Genomic DNA, 12284 nt, shown 5'->3' with positions numbered 1-12284 from the left:
CTGATTCTATCAACTCTAAGGCAACTTAATGCCAACATTCTTGATTGACTAATAATGTTTGTTGACTAAATAACAAAAGAGTCTAACAACAGAGTCTAAACAACAGTGCCTGTGTATATTCTTTTTTAGAAATTTTTATTGGAGGATAGTTGATTTACAATATTGTGTTAGTTTCAGGTGTATAGCAAAGTGATTCAGTTATACCCATAAAAGTACCAATTCTTTTTCAAATTCTTTTCCCATTTAGGTTATTACAGAATATTGAGCCAAGTTCCCTGTGCCATATACAGTAGGTTCTTACTAGTTATCTATTTTATATACAGTAGTGTGTATGCATCAACTCCAGTCTCCCAGCTTATGCCTCCCACCTCTTGTCCCCTGGTATTCACCAAACTAAATCTCCCTGCAGAAGTTTCAGTTTTGAAGTTCATTTAGACATTTCTGAAAGGAATTCGTTTGTGGGCTTTTCTACTCTGTCTGATAAAGGACAATGAACTTTACGTATGACTTTTCATTAGTTTGCAGATGTAGTTCCCAGGAGTTAATGACTTTTTTTCTCTTCAATTTCACCTGGTAAGATAAAAGCGAGCTGCACTAGAGTTTTCCTATACTGAGGTGACTAGTCAATACTTTGCTGCTTGCTCTGTCAATGCCATCAAAATATTGTTTAATAATTTAGGAATAGCCATGTAATTTTCTTCTCTAGCAAGAGCAAATTAGGCACTTACTAAATAATTGACTAAAATACTTAATTCTAGGGATGTCTTGAGGATGTGCTATTATCAAAAAGAATTTAAAATAAAATTATCCTCCAACTCTTCAGCACGTGACTTTCATTTTCATGTTATTTTCATATCTGGTCATGAAAACTACCAGACTTTGTCCTCTTCTAGCCTGATTCCGTTATTCACAAGTGGTCTACCGGTGTCTGTACATGGTGTGTGGGTGCTGCCCCTGGTCAAGACCAGTCAGAAAGATGGGCTGGGACTTTTCACTTTCATGCATTGGAGAAGGAAATGGCAACCCACTCCTGTGTTCTTGCCTGGAGAATCCCAGGGACTGGGGAGCCTGGTGGGCTGCCGTCTATGGGGTCGCACAGAGTCAGACACGACGGAAGCGACTTAGCAGCAGCAGCAGCAGTCATCAAGGCCACTTAGACTTGGAACCCTTTTCACCTGGCCATCTGCTAAAATAAGTGCTCCCTCATCAGCAGGCTATTGGGCTGAGATCCATCTACTCAGTCAGGCCCTCTCTTAAATATCCCACATGCGGGCCATCAAGACATTTTACTTAACACTTAACTTCTGAAATGCCCAGTGTAGACCCACAATTCATGGGCCAGCATATTAACCCATGACTTTACAAGTTAAAAGGGTGAAGGGTAAAGGTTTATCAAGTCTTCTGTCCCTATTTCAACAAATAGATTCTTTCTAGAATGTGCTCTTCTCAATCGATGTCCTCTGTCAAAAGTATAAGTTCAATGATAATACTTAAATTACTCAAATAAGATAGATTTCTGCCCCTCTCCCTCCCTCCCTCTCTGTCTGTCCCTCCCTCACGCACTCCCTCCCTCCCTCTCTTCCTCTCTGTTCCTTTCTCTCTCTCTCATCACAGGAAGAGAGGTGAGCATCAACCATCTCTCAATACCACCCTCGCCCTCTCCCTCCCTGGCTCCACACACAGCTTCTCTAGGAGCTGACATTTGAAGAAAGGGTTCATCATGTGAAAGCGTTCAGTACTACTCCAGCCCCATGGGCAGCATAACTGCAGGGTTGTTCGAGAATCCTCGAACCATGGCCCAGTTATAGAAACCCAGAAATTATTTTAGAGCCTATCTTTATGGATGGAGATACAGACATTAGAATTTCAGCAGAGGACAATGTTCTAACAATGCCTAGCCCTTGGGTTGTGAAATCCAGCTGCTGCTGCTGCTAAGTCACTTCAGTCGTGTCCGATTCTGTGCGACCCCATAGACGGCAGCCCACCAGGCTCCACCGTCCCTGGGATTCTCCAGGCAAGAATACTGGAGTGGGTTGCCATTTCCTTCTCCAATGCATGAAAGTGAAAAGTGAAAGTGAAATTGTTCAGTCGTGTCCAACTTTTAGTAACCCCATGGACTGCAGCCTACCAGGCTTCTCCAACCATAGGATTCCCCAGGCAAGAGTACTGGAATGGGTGGCCAGTGCCTTCTCCTGTGAAATCCAGGCTACTCTTTATATACAAAACCATGACAAAATACACACATTATACCAATCAAGATAATAAAAGAGCACTTTCAGCTTTTCTTGACTCTCTCAAGGAACATGAGCACTCTATAGCCCTTCTTCACTCTATAGACCTCCTCTTTCTACTCTGCCCCAGGTTACCTTGGCACCCACCCCCAGCCATGAAGACTTTGGCCTTTGTTCCCTTTTCTTTTTCCTTTTCCTTCTACCACTAGCCCAGTCTCTTCTACCCCATCATAAAAGCTTGTGAACTGGGTTGATGGAAACAGCAGAGGGTAATAAATATGAAGTTCGTGTTCTGGTGAGGGAATACAGACAATAAATAAATAAGCAGTAAACCAAAATTATCAGATAAAGTGTGTTTTCTGGCTGACACAGTACTTAACTGCAAAGAAAGTAGAAGATGGTAAAGCTAAAAAAAAATTATGAGAGCTAATAGGGGAAGTGGGGCAGTGTCACAAGATAAACATTTCTGAGGAAGTGACTTTAAAGCTGACGTCTAAATGATAAGAGAGAAACTTCCCTGATGGTCTAGTGGCTAAGATTCCACACTCCCAATACAGGGCTCCCAGGTTCAATCCTTGGTCAGAGAACTAGATCTCACATGCCACAACCAAAGATGTCACATTCTGCAACTGAGTTCACATGCCACAACTAAAGATCCTGTGTGCTGCAACTAAGACCAGGAGCAGTCAAAGAAAGAAAGAAAGCAATGACAAGAGAAAGCCATTCTTGCAAACATCCGAGAGAAAAGCTTTCTAGGAATATGGAACAGCTAGAACAGCATGCCTAAATAAGCTTAAAAATAAAATAAGTTTAATATAATGATACTACTGTAGCAGAGGAAGAGAGAAATGCCTGGAACTAATCTGTAGAACTGCCTCATTTCACCTCCTCATAGCAATGTCCTGAAGCCTGAATGCATCTGAGGTAGAGTCCCCAAAGCAGCAGATGTAGTAGATCTTATTACTCTTTGTCAGTGTTCTCTGCACCCTAAAGGACTCCACCCCCATTAAACTCAGGTGCGGTCCCCTGACTTATTTTAGCCAATGATGTGTGATTTGCATCACTTCCAGGCAAAAGCCTTTCTAGTCAAATGCACATCATTGTGTCCCCTGATGTCCCACATCATCTCTTTCCCCTCTGTTAGGTCACCAGTGGTATTCTAGAAAACAACTGCCCTATTAGATTGAGTCCTAGAACGAGGCAGTGATACAGAACAAAGCCCTTAGCCAGCCCACTATGAAAACAACATGAGCGAGAAGTAAACTTCTGTTGTTTTAACATCCACATTTAGGGGTTATTTGTTATTGCAGCATAACTTTGCCCAGCCTAACTGATACAAAGTCCTTGAGCAATACCCTAAGATGACTCCAACTCTAGATAAAAGTTGTTGCCCAACTGGCCTCCCAGAACCAGATATATAATCCTATGCATTTCCAATAAAATTTCAACAGTTTTTTTTTTTTTTTTTTAGAAATAGAAAAACTAATTCTGACATTCGTAGAGAAGTACAAAATATTAATATTATCTTGAATCACCAAACTATGAAAGAGACCAATAGTTTGGAAAACTAACACTACCTGATTTTAAGACATTGTAAAAGTGAAGTGTTAGTCACTCAGTCACTCAGGAGCTCTCTAGGCTCCTCTGTCCAGAATTCTCCAGGAAGACAGCATAAAGCTATAGCAATAAAGACAATATGGCATTGGTATTAAGATCAATAAATAGATCAGAATAAAGAGTAAAGAAATAGACCCTAACATACAAGAACAACTGAGTATTTTACAAACATGCAAAGGTAACTGGTGGAGAAACAATAGCTTTTCAACAAATATCCTGAAACAATTGGATATCCCTATGCCAAGAGACAGAGAAGGCAATGGCACCCCACTCCAGTACTCTTGCCTGGAAAATCCCATGGATGGAGGAGCCTGGTGGGCTGCAGTCCATGGGGTCGCTAAGAGTCGGGCACGACTGAGCAACTTCACTTTCACTTTTCACTTTCATGCATTGGAAAAGGAAATGGCAACCCACTCCAGTGTTCTTGCCTGGAGAATCCCAGGGACGGGGGAGCCTGGTGGGCTGCGGTCTATGGGGTCGCACAGAGTCGGACATGACAGAAGCGACTTAGCAGCAGCAGCATGCCAAGAGAAAAAGAAAAAATGAATCTGAATCCACATCTCACATTATATTTAAAGATTAATTCAAAATAGATCATAGACTTAAATGCATGCTTTAAAACAAAGCTCTGGAAAGAAAATATATGAGAAAATCCTCTATGACATTCAGTTAGGCAGAGCTTTTTAAATTACAAAGCCAAAAACACAATACATAAGAAACGAATAACTAAACTGGATTTCATCAAAATTTGAAACTTCCGCTCTTTGGAAGACACTGTTAAGAGAATGAAAAGACAAGCCACAAACTGAGAGAAAATATTTGCAAATCATAAAAAGGGCTTCCCTTGTGGCTCAGCTGGTAAAGAATCCACCTGCAATGCGGGAGACCTGAGTTAGATCCCTGGGTTGAGAAGATGCCCTGGAGAAGGGAACAGCTACCCACTCCAGTATTCTGGCCTGGAGAATTCCATGGTCTGTATAGTCCATGGGGTCTCAAAGAGTCAGTCACAACTTCGTGACTTTCACTTTCAATATCTACAAAAGGACTTGTATCTAGAAAATATGCCAATGGATAATATTTTTACACCTAGCAGTTACAGAGACTTTTTAGGGACAGACATAGTGCTAAATGCTGTCTGACATTTAATCCTCACAACCCTGTGTGTTAGGAAATATTTGCCACATTTTACAAAGGGGAAAATAAATCTTGGAAAAGTTCACCTGGATTACTCATTTAGTTTCACAGCAACTCAGGATAGGCAGTAACAGAAACCAGCAGAACTCACTGGTGTCACACAGCAGTGTGTTTCCTGTTCACACAGTCAGCTGTGGCTCCAGATGACTCTCCATGGCCACTGTTCTCCACACAGAGACTCTGTCCCAGGCATAGTCTGGAACATAAAGCCTCAAAAGAGCAGAAAAGAAAGAAGCCTGCAAATTTTCCCACCAGCAATTAAAAACTTTGGCTGGGAAATTGTAGACCCAACTAACTTCAAATATCCACATGGGTGCCCAGAAAGAAGAGAAGTGAATCTGAGTGAGCATTAGAATCCTGTAATAGACAGGTAACATTTAGATTATATTTTATGTAACAGGTTAGAGAAACCGCTTTCTCCCCCAACTAAAGCACTCTTCCTTGATGTATACAATGGTCTTTATAGTCTCTTCCCAATGCTCTTGTTTAGCATCTTAGAATAGCGTTTGATAGCAAAGATCCCAGTTTCTAGAACTTTGAAATTTTCTGCTCTTCTTCATCAATGGAGCCTGAGGGGATTGCAAAAAAATTTAAGCCACAGTCGGACTTGACTTTGCAACTGAACAACAGCAACAAGATTGGAAGGGTAAAGAGAAAAGAGTGACTTTCACTGTTAATGTATGTTTAGATATTTTGGCTCTGATTTTATGCAAATTATCCCTCATGCCTGTGGTTCCTAGAATTATCTAGAGACAATCAGAGGACAAACACGAGATTGTAAACATAAACCAGGAGAGGCTGGGTCACTTGCTGAACATCTGTAGGTCTTCTTGCTGTACCAATCAACTAGGAATAAAAGGCATTTTTATGGCCAGATAAGTGTAGTAAATTAGACAAAATAATTAGGTTTGCATTTTGCAGAATTTTGACAAGAATCATCAGGAATCTCATATGCATTATGGATTTCATAATGGGAATATTATATAAAATGTCTATCAAACTTACTTGGTCTCAGCAATGTGTTGACATCTTGAGAAATCCTAATACTTGGCAAAAATACAGTTCAGGAAATGGTGCCCTGGAGAGATTGAAATGAGATATTAGTTCTCCCACACAGTCTTCTCCCCTTACTCTAATCAGCACCATTAGCACCACTGCACACCAAGAGCTGAAATCACAAGCTGGTTTCATGAAGTTAAATGTGCCCCCAGTGGCAGTCATCTTCCTGGATACTAATATCTCTCTCCTCTTAGTTCTGGCTGATTGGCCCAGGCTGGAGCATATCCCTCTCCACCAGAGAAGCACTGAGTTGCCCTGTTTCACTCCACATCATCAAATACTCATTCCAAAAGAGTTCACATGTACTAGATACTGCATGCCTCCAGGCTGAACTCCACCCAAGCTGATGGAAGTCTCTTCATAAGGAAAATTCTCAAAGCTATTCTTGGGTAAATATTCCGTGTTGACTTAACACAAGGCTTAAGGTTAAGAATAAGGTGTGCCTATTTTCCCTGGTGGCCCAGAACATAAAAGTGTCTGCCTACAATGCGGGAGACCCGAGTTTGATCCCTGGGTCTAGAAGATCCCCTGGAGAAGGAAATGGCAACCCACTCCAGTACTCTTGCCTGGAAAATCCCATGGACAGAGGAGCCTGGTGGGCTACAGTCCACAGAGTCACAAGGAGCTGGACACGACTGTGGAACTTCACTTTATCAGTGGGGCTGTGCAGTGCTGGAATGGCTTTCTTATCTCTGCATTCAAATGGGTGTATCTTTCCTCTTCTCCTTTGCTTTTCACTCATCTTCTTTTCACAGCTATTTGTAAGGCCTCCCCAGACAGCCATTTTGCTTTTTTGCATTTCTTTTCCTTGGGGATGGTCTTGATCCCTGTCTCCTGTACAATGTCACAAATCTCCATCCATAGTTCTTCAGGCACTCTGTCTATCAGATCTAATCCCTTGAATCTATTTGTCAATTCTACTGTATAATCGTAAGGGATTTGATTTAGGTCATACCTGAATGGTCTAGTGGTTTTCCCTACTTTCTTCAATTTAAATCTGAATCTGGCAATAAGGAGTTCATGATCTGAGCCACAGTCAGCTCCCAGATTGTTTTTGCTGACTGTATAGAGCTTCTTCATCTTTGGTTGCAAAGAATATAATCAATCCGATTTCGGTGTTGACCATCTGGTGATGTCCATGTGTAGAGTCTTCTCTTGCATTGTTGGAAGAGGGTGTTTGCTATGACAAGTGTGTTCTTTGAGCAAAACTCCATTAGCCTTTGCCCTGCTTCATTCTGTACTCCAAAGCCAAATTTCCCTTTTACTCAAAGTGTTTCTTGACTTCCTACTTTTGCATTCCAGTCCCCTATAATGAAAAGGACGTCTTTTGGGGGGTGTTAGTTCTAGAAGCTCTTATGGGTCTTCATAGAATCATTCAAATTCAGCTTCTTCAGCATTACTGGACAGGGCATAGACTTGAATTACTGTGATATTGAATGATTTGCCCTGGAAACGAACAGAGATCATTCTGTCGTTTTTGAGATTGCATCCAAGTACAGTATTTTGGACTCTTTTGTTGACTATGATAGTTACTCCATTTCTTCTAAGGGATTCTTGCCCACAGAAGTAGATATAATGGTCATCTGAGTTAAATTCACCCATTCCAGTCCATTTTAGTTCACTGATTCCTAAAATGATGACGTTCACTCTTGCCACCTCCTGTTTGATCACTTCCAATTTGCCTTGATTCATGGACCTAACATTCCAGGTTCCTATGCAATATTGCTCTTCACGGCATTGGACCTTGCTTCCATCACCAGTCACATCCACAACTGGGTATTATTTTTGCTTTGGCTCCATCTCTTCATTCTTTCTGGAGTTATTTCTCCACTGATCTTCAGTAGCACATTGGGCAGCTAACGACCTGGGAGTTCATCTTTCAGTGTCCTATCTTTTTACCTTTTTGGAAAACTCAGCAGTAGCCACAGGACTGGAAAAGATCAGTTTTCATTCCAATCCCAAAGAAAGGCAATGCCAAAGAATGCTCAAACTATTGCACAATTGCACTCATCTCACATGCTAGTAAAGAAATGCTCAAAATTCTCCAAGCCAGACTTCAACACTACATGAACCATTAACTTCCAGGTGTTCAAGCTGGATTTAGAAAAGGCAGAGGAACCAGAAATCAAATTGCCAACATCTGTTGGATCATCGAAAAAGCAAGAGAGTTCCAGAAAAACATCTATTTCTGCTTTATTGACTATGCTAAAACCTTTGACTGTGTGACTCACAACAAACTGTGGAAAATTCTGAAAGAGATGGGAATACCAGACCACCTGACCTGCCTCTTGAGAAACCTGTATGCAGGTCAGAAAGCAACAGTTAGAACTGGACATGAAACAACAGACTGGTTCCAAATAGGGAAAGGAGTATGTCAAGGCTGTATATTGTCACCCTGCTTATTCAACTTCTGTGCAAAGTACATCATGAGAAATGCTGGGCTGAATGAAGCACAAGCTGGAATCAAGATTGCCAGGAGAAATATCAATAATCTCAGATATGCAGAAAGTGAAGAACTAAAGAGCCTCTTGATGAAAGTGAAAGAGGAGAGTGAAGAAGTTGGCTTAAAGCTCAACATTCAGAAAACTAAGATCATGGCATCTGGTCCCATCACTTCATGGGAAATAGATGGGGAAACAGTGGAAACAGTGTCAGACTTTATTTTTTGGGGCTCCAAAATCACTGCAGATGGTGACTGCAGCCATGAAATTAAAAGATATTTACTCCTTGAAAGAAAATTTATGACCAACCTAGACAGCATATTAAAAAGCAGAGACATTACTTTGCCAACAAAGGTCCAACTAGTCAAAGCTATGGTTTTTCCAGTAGTCATGTATGGATGTGAGAGTTGGACTATAAAGAAAGCTGAGTGCTGAAGAACTGATGCTTTGAAACTGTGTGGTGTCGGAGAAGACTCTTGAGAGTTCCTTGGACTGCAAGGAGATCCAACCTGTCCATCCTAAAGGAAATTGGTCCTGAATACTCATTGAAAGGACTGATGCTGAAGCTGAAACTCCAATCCTTTGCCCACCTGATGTGAAGAACTGACTCATTTGAAAAGACCCTGATGCTAGGAAAGATTGAAGGCAGGAGGAGAAGGGGATGACAAAGGATAAGATGGTTGGATGGCATCACCAACTCAATGGACATGAGTTTGAGTAAGCTCCAGGAGTTGGTGATGGACAGGGAGGCCTGGCATGCTGCAGTCCATGGGGTGGTAAAGAGTCAGACTCAATTGAGTGACTGAACTGAACTGATGGATCAATGGACCATTTGTAAGACTGATTAACAAATAGATTCAAACTTGAGATTCATCCCCCAAAGCCAGCTCACACTTTAAATAGCCTATTACCTTTCTTGTGTGTGTGCTTGGTCACTCAGTTGTGTCTGACTCATTGCAACCTCGTGGACTGTAGCTCACCAGGCTTCTCTGTCCATGGAAATCTCCAGGCAAGAATACTGGAGTAATGTGCTCGCTTCAGCAGTGCATATACTAAAATTGGTACTATACAGAGAAGATTAGCATGGCCCCTGCGCAAGGATGACACACAAATTCGTGAAGTGCTCCATATTTTTAGAATAAAGTCATCTTGTCTACAGCTTTCATTAAAAACTGTTAAAATGAAAAAAAAAAAAAAAGAATACTGGAGTAAGTAGCCATTCCCTCCTCTAGGGGATCTTCCTGATCCAGGGATCAAACCCATATCTCTTCTGTATCCTGAATTGCAAGCAGATTCTTTACCATCTGAGCCACCAGGAAAGCCCATTATCCTTCTTAGCCAGCTGATAATATATTTTCAGTGGCAACAGTTTGACAAACCTGGAGCAATGCTGACAAGGAGCCATTGTCTGAGAAGTTACTCCTATAAAGATTACATCTGCTAGATGAGATGGATTTACAAGAACCCAAAACTTCTCAATAGAGTTTATTAATATAATCTCTATTAACCACCGCTGATGGCTCTAACACTACTTGCCTTCAAATCACCATTGTTAACCTGTTAGAACATGATAAATATCTTTAAATTTGAATATATATATTTTTTAGACAAATTTCACTGTCCAAGAGCATGATTATTGGGACTTCCCTGGCAGTTCAGTGGTTAAAACATCATATTTCCCTGCAGGGGGTGAGGGTTCGATCCCTGGTTAGGGAACTAAGATCTCACATTTCATGCAGCACAGCCAAAAAAAAAAAAAAAAACATGATTATTAAGAATCCATAATTGCTTTAGAATGAAAATATAATTTAGCTTCCCATGTATGAGATTACTTAAACCATAAATATCAGGCTAAGTAAGTCACCCTATATGTTTACTGGTATTCCTGCCTATCTGCAGGCTAGCAGTGTGGACCAGAGTCCTATCACTAACTTGAGAAGCTGACAAACCCTTCATTTCCTAATCTACAGAACAGAGAGCATCACAAGCGTGTCAGTTACCTTACAGGGTCTACACATAAGAATTATACACAATTTAGACCACTATTTTACCTAAAGAAGGGTGAAAGGATTCTGAATGCTTATATATATATATATATATATATATATATATATATGTCCTCTACTTCGGATTTTAAAAAATAATACACGTTTGACAAGTCTATATGATTGCCAGCCCCCAGGAGTTGTCCCAAACATATTTTTATTTATTTATAAAGTTTTACTAAGGGGAAGAAGACAGTGAAAGTTAAAATAGAAACACACTTAAGGTTTATTTCTTCCCTATCTCCTAGCTTATCCAGGAAAAAAAAAAAATATATATATATATATATATATATTCAGTTACTAGCCTAACACAGAGAATAAGGCACATGGCTCTAACAAGGCAGCTGGAGCATAGAGAGCCTCATATCATAATGAAACAGAATCCAGCCCATGAGGCCACATCAGGGTTGAAGGCTTGGAGACTCTTACTTTCTGGCTGGTGTCTGAGCTGCAGGAAAAAAAAAAAATCTGTGTTATCTCCAAAAAGACAAATATATGTGTATATATATATATAACACTACCATTTCAAGGGGGCTGAACAAAAGATCCTATCTAGGTATCCTGCCTTTGGATCTAAATAAAAGGATGCAATATATCTCCTGGAAGTATACATGACTCCACAGTGCTACTCAGGCCCTCTGTCCCATCACATTGAGTATCCCATCAATCCTACTGGACTACTATTACCCTCCACCCCAACTGCCACACACTCACACTCACACATACTCTCACACACACTCATACTCCTATTTCCTATTCCACCAGACCTGGGCAGGGCAGTGATTACACCAAGCAGCATTCAAAATAAGTTCAAAACCAAGTTTCATATTTTTTTTCTTTGGAATCCCTTAGCACGACTATAAAACTCCTTATGATACAGAAATGTCTGGAGAGAGTGGAGACTTCAGATTTGGGTGGTAGGTACAGTATTAAATAAAACAACAACAACAATACAGATGGTTCAGCTAATGGAGTCACAGCAGTAAGCCTATATTCTACCAGGGGGGACTGAGATTACTAAAAGAGAAATAAAATGCCTCAGGATTAAGCAAGGCTCTAGCTGTTTTCTTCTAGGAAAACCTCAGTGGAGCTGAAAGTTCTTAACTTCAAAAATTACTCAACAACAAAAAAAAAAAATTGAAGATGAGGAGAGAGACGGGAAGAGGGTAGAATTTGGTTGGGAAAGAGTTGGAAAGCAATTGAAGATAGTAACATGCAGACTTAGAGACACTGAATCTATTTTTCAACCCACTAAGGAGGCGCTCTTATTAACCACACATATTGTGCCGTGCAGGTGAATTTACCAATATTTTTGATAATTAAAAAAAGGTGCTCCATCTTTCATACTCCTCTGTATCGTGGTGAAAACTGGAAAGCTTATGAGATGTTAAAAACCTCCACTCAATGTTTATAAGAGTCATAACATGAAGTTTATTCATAATCGATATACATGGGGTTTGATTCTTGAAAAAAGAAACAGGAATTAATAGTTAAGTCTCTCTTGCCACATAAGTGTGAACTAAAAGTGATGTATGCAGTGTGCATGCCAACTTCACAACTCACTTTACATGTTTTTTTCCACTTCATTTCCTAAGCCCTAATTCTAATTGCTTTTCTTTTTTTAAATTATTTATTTATTTTATTTAGTTGGCTGTGCCATGTGTTATCTGTAGCATGCAGGAATCTTTAATTGAGGC

General features: G+C 40.4%; 1 non-coding gene across 1 annotated transcript; it reads left to right on the top strand.

Moving 5' to 3' along the window:
- The first annotated feature begins 9570 nt into the window (after window positions 1-9570).
- LOC129659768 (U6 spliceosomal RNA) lies at window positions 9571-9677 on the top strand. The gene has a single exon (XR_008718237.1). It is a non-coding gene; the product is annotated as a U6 spliceosomal RNA (small nuclear RNA).
- The last annotated feature ends 2607 nt before the right edge of the window (window positions 9678-12284 follow it).

The sequence above is a fragment of the Bubalus kerabau genome, chromosome 8 (genome assembly GCF_029407905.1).
Source record: "Bubalus kerabau isolate K-KA32 ecotype Philippines breed swamp buffalo chromosome 8, PCC_UOA_SB_1v2, whole genome shotgun sequence".
NCBI classification, from domain to species: Eukaryota; Metazoa; Chordata; class Mammalia; order Artiodactyla; family Bovidae; genus Bubalus; species Bubalus kerabau.
Note: the sequence above shows the minus strand (reverse complement) of the source record. Positions and strands in the feature narration are given on the sequence as shown.